Below are 5,394 nucleotides of genomic sequence, written 5' to 3'. Positions count from 1 at the left end.
CCTGTGCCCAGGGGAGCTTACAGACATAAAGTAGTTAATAACACTATAAATATACAGTTAAAAGGTGGGTTAAGGGCTATGAGGGAAAAATACAGGGAGCCCAGTAGAGAGACTCATGGGGCCCAAATCTACCCCAGTAAACCTGCACAGTAGTGGCCAAGGCTAACTCTCCCTCTCACCCCCACTGCCTCGACCAAGACTCTGAAATCAGCACTGGTCTAGCCCTTGCCCAAGGGCACTGATGAGGTGGATGGAGGAACCAGAAGGCCACCAGATCAGCTGACTTTTTCTCTGACCCAAGCTGGCCCAAGGGAAGGAGAGCCCTGCCCAAGGTTTCACTGGCCTGTAAGAGCAGCCAGGGAAGGGAGTAAGCCTGCTTGGAATCCTGTGTCCCCTCATACCTCCTTAGTGTTTCCTAAAGGATGGGGGAGCTGGCTGAGACTGGCAGTGGGAGGGGGTTGTTTAAAGGGCAGAATGTACTGTTCCCTCCCCATGGGCGCCAGCCTAGGCACCTGTACCTACCCTTTGGCCATCACTGTTCCAAGCTTGGACCCCTCTAGGCTCCAGGGGACCAAACTGCGAGTCGGGGGAGGGTTGCTCCCTAGGGAGGCTGTGCCAGGCTGGCTTGGTGGCCTGCCCAGATTGCCGGCAGAGAAGGCTAGAAGCTGTGCTCGCTCTGAGTTGAGTCTGTTGAGCTGCTGTTTGGTAATAACCCCAAGGCCACCAGCTTGTGGGCCCTGTTTTGCCATTTACAAAACTCTTGCACAACCCCATCTGCTTTGATTCTCATCAAATTCTTGATTCTTGACTGTCTTGAAGGGCATGTCACTAACGTTCATGAAACATCTACAGTGTACCAGGTAATAGGCTAAACTCAGTGAGAAAAAACAGACCAGACAAGGTGCTTGCTCCCCCCGGACAGAAAGGAAGAGAAAGTAATCAAGACATCACATTTGGGCAGCACCTGTGGCTCAAAGGAGTAGGGCGCCAGCCCCATATGCTGGAAGTGGCAGGTTCAAACCCAGCCCCGGCCAAAAACTGCAAAAAAAAAAAAAAAAAAAAAAAGACATCACATGAAAACCAGGCAGGACTCCATTCACAAGTATCATCCTAGCAGGGTCTCTCTCCTTCACATCCCACCCATCAGGACCCATAGGCATGTCCTGAGTCTAGCCACTTACCACTGGGCTGCCCTCTAACCCAACCATTAGATCCTTCAGGATTGCATTGTCCTGGGAAAGAGGCCCCAGCTTCCCTCCTACAGAAGACAACAAGGCCCTCTGGAAGGCAGCTAACAGCATTTCCTACCCTAGAGCTCTGCCCCCTACTCAGCCATAGCAATCCCCTCCTCCCTGCAAAGAGCCCAGAGGCAAGCCCCCTCCCTCAACCATATCTCCTGAGGCCGCTTTCTCAAGTCATCCTGGGTACTGTTGCTTCAGCCCAGATTCCAGTCAGAGGACTTCCAGATTCAAATGGGAGTCGGGAAGGGATGGGAGGCCCTGGACAAGGCAAATGGGGACATTTCTATCCCAAGACAAGGAACTGATTTCTGGAAGCTTTTTTCCAACACTGGACAAAAAGAGAAGAATCTTCTCTGACCTAACAGGGCAGGGAGGGAAGATTTTCAGAACAGGGGGAAGTACTTGTTGCTCAAGAACACCAAGATTAAGAGTTCGGACTCTGGAGCTAGACTCCTTATGTCGAAATCTTAGCTGTCACTAACCAGCTATATAACCTCAGATGAGCAACTTAATCTCGTTTTTTCTTCATGTATAAAATGGGAGCAATAGTAGTGCCTATCAGCTAGGCACCGTGGTGCACATACACCTGTAATCTTAGCACTTTTGGAGGCCAAGGCAGGAGGATTGCTTGAGGCCAGGAGTTTGAGACCAGCCTGCACAACATAGCGAGACCCAATCTCTAATTTTTTTTTAACTAAAAAAAGAAATAGTGGTACGTATCTGATAGGGCTCCTATGGGGCTTAAATTAATGCATTGAAATTTGTTACATGGATGGAGCTAGAAAATGTCCTCCTTAGCAAAGTGTCTCAAGAATGGAAGAAAAAGTATCCAATGTACTCAACACTATTATGAAACTAATTGTTAGCTATCTTAGGAAAGCTACAATCCAAATGGAGCCCTAGACTACTGGGAAAGGGGAGGGGGGAGGGGGAGGATGGGTGAAGAGAATGATATTGTGGGGATCACGCCTATAATTTATCCTATTTGGGTACAGGTGAATTTGTCTAAAGGTTGAATATAAATGTCTTAACATAAGAATTATGAGAAAGACATGATGGCTATGTTAGCCACTTGCATGAGAGTTTTTCAAACTGCATATAGAAGTAACACACTGTATCCTATGAGAGAATTAGTGTACACAATTATGATCTAATAAAAAACAAATTAAAAAAAAGAAAGAAACTTGTTAAGTGCTCAGCACAGTGCTTGGCACACAGTGAGCACAATCTAAGTGTTTGATAAAAGAAAAGATATCAGCAGCTTCCATCTGGGAGTCTCCTGGGCACTGGGCCAGGCTCCTTATTGACATTATTTCTAGGCCCCACATGACTCTATAAGGAAATTCTTTCTCGTTCCCATCCTGCAGATGAAGAAACTGAGACCCAGAGAGAGGAAGTCCCTTGCCTGAGTGACTAGAAGGATTCTTCTGAAACGCCATATTATCACACTATCACATCAAGGCCAAGCCCTGACGAGGTAGGGGGTGGACCAAATGGCCTCCCGGAGGCTCTCTCAGCCCCCTGCCAGACCTGCACATCGCCACACAGCCCTCCAGCCCTTCCGGCCTCATTGGAACCTGGAAAGGTTCACACTCATGCAGGGTAAATAGTGAGCTTAGGGCTGCACCATCTCATTAAGCAATTACCTCTGGGAGCACCAAGGCAAGGAAGTGACCTCAGTGCCATCCTGCCACCACCTTGCCTGTGGGAAGAGAGTAATGGGGGTAATCATGGCAGTGGTTGTAGTGACATTGATAGTGACGCCTCTAATGATGAAAGGTGACAATTCTGTTACATCCTGATGTTGGTGGAGGCGAGGGGGCTGGTAATGACTTGATGGTGGCTCAGGGCATGGTGAATGGTGGTGGGAGATCATAGCCTTGACAGAGAGGGGACAGAGGTGATGATGGTTTGTGGGGAAGACATTGTGGCTTGGCTCCCTAGACCTCTAGGGCTCCCTCTTCGCAGGGAAGGCTGAACAGCTAACAGCTGCCTTTCTTGCCTTGCAGGTATTTGCCTGTGGAACAGGCTCCATCAAGGAGAGTCACTAGAGCAAGATCTGGAAAGTGGAAGTGAGGCTTACTCTTCTCTGCGTTTTGCTCTCCTCATTCATAAAACAGGAATAATAGGCTCAGCGCCTGTGGCTCAAGTGGCTAAGGTGCCAGCCACATACACCTAAGCTGGCGGGTTCGAATGCAGCCCAGGCCCACCAAACAACAACGACGGCTGCAACCAAAAAATAGCTGGGCGTTGTGGTGGGCGCCTGTAGTCCCAGCTACTTGGGAGGCAGAGGCAGGAGAATCGCTTGAGCCTAGAAGTTGGAGGTTGCTGTGAGCTGTGATGCCATAGCACTTCACCCAGGGCGATAGCCTGAGGCTCTGTCTAAAAAAAAAAACCAAAAAAACAGGGATAATAGGCTTAGCACTGTAGCGCAGTGGTTATAGTGCCCACATACACCGAGGCTGGCAGGTTCGAATTCAGCCTCGGCCAGCTAAACAACAATGACAACAGCAACAACAACAACAAAACAGCCAGGCGTTGTGGTGGGAGTCTGTAGTCTAGCTACATGGGAGGCTAAGACAAGAGAATCACTTAAACCCAAGAGTTTGAGGTTCCTGTGAGCTGTGATGCCACAGCACTCGACTGTGGGTGACATAATGAGACTCTCTCTAAAAAAAATGGATCATAATAGAACAGTTCCTCACGTATAATAAGTGCTATGTAACTGTTGGTTGTTTCACTACTGTTATTTTATTTTTTTTTTATTATTTCTTCCCCATTTTGGCTATTTCTTTTTTTTTTGTTTGAGACAGAGCCTCAAGCTGTTGCCCTGGGTAGAGTGCCGTGGCATCACAGCTCACAGCAACCTTCAACTCCTGGGCTCAAGTGATTCTCCTGCCTCCAGTCCCAAGTAGCTGGGACCACAGGCGCCTGCCACAATGCCTGGCTATTTTTTTGGTTGCAGCCATCATTGTTGTTTGGCAGGCCAGGCTGGATTCAAACCTGCCAGCTCAGGTGTATGTGGCTGGCGCCTTAGCCACTTGAGCCACAGGCGCTGAGCCCTTTTGGCTTTCTATCAGCCAGCAAGTTCACATACATGAGGCTTTTCTGTAGCATCAATTCTGTGCCAGGCATCCAGCATTTGGGTGTCCAGCTTTCTGTTTGCTTAGAAGCAAGTTGTAGCGCTGAGAGCAATGGTAGGAGCTTATTAAATCCAGCTTCTGATCCCTTGAAGCTTCAAGGGTGTGTTCTTGAATTCATAGCTCCTTTGGCGGTGGTGGCTTTCTTGGTGGGTCACTTACGTATAGTTCTGGAGGAATGACTCTTTGAGATTCTCTGATGATTGTATAAATGCTTACTGCCCTGTATTAAATACCTTCCTGCTAAAAACACAAAGGGGATTTCTGTTTCCTGCACAGAACTCTTGAGATCAATAGAGATGATGATAATGACAATGTCTGGTAATAGAGATAGGTGGCAATCAGAGTTCTTTTTTTTTGAGACAGAGTCTCACTATGTTGCCCTCAGTAGAGGGCTATGGCATCACAGCTCACAGGAACCTCAAACTCTTGGGCTTAAGCGATTCTCTTGCCTCAGCTCCCAAGTAGCTGGGACTATAGGCACCCAGCACAACTCCCAGCTATTTTTTTGTTGTAGTTGTCATTGTTGTTTAGCAGGCCCAGACCAGGTTTGAACCTATCAGCCCCAGTGTATGTGGCCAGTGCCCTAGCCACTGAGCTACAGCACCAAGCCAGCAATCAGAATTCTTGCACGCAAGCAATAGAATCTGACTCTGGTTGACCTGTGAAGAAAAGGAGGATATTAGGGCACTCCCAGACAGCACTGGACAGGCCGAGTCCACTGCAAAACACCTAGACACCACTGTCACCATCAGATACTGTATTGACCCCTGTAACCAAAAGCCACCTTTCTGAGCAAATTCTTACCCTCCTGGCTTTGCTTTACTCACTCCAAGCCCTGAGCTTAAACATCCACTTAGCCGAGCCCAGGTTATGTGCCCATGTCCTCCTGCCAAAGAGTGGGCAGAGAGGTCTGTGGTCCCCTTCAGCTTCAGTACTAGGCAACGGGGCCCTGATATCCATCCAGACTCATGTAGTGGGGCCTGCTCCCCAAAGAGAAAAGATGTTTGGAT

The sequence above is a fragment of the Otolemur garnettii genome, unplaced genomic scaffold (genome assembly GCF_000181295.1).
Source record: "Otolemur garnettii isolate 467f Iridium unplaced genomic scaffold, OtoGar3 scaffold00156, whole genome shotgun sequence".
NCBI classification, from domain to species: Eukaryota; Metazoa; Chordata; class Mammalia; order Primates; family Galagidae; genus Otolemur; species Otolemur garnettii.
The sequence above is the reverse complement of the archived record's forward strand: the minus strand, read 5'-3'. Positions refer to the sequence as shown.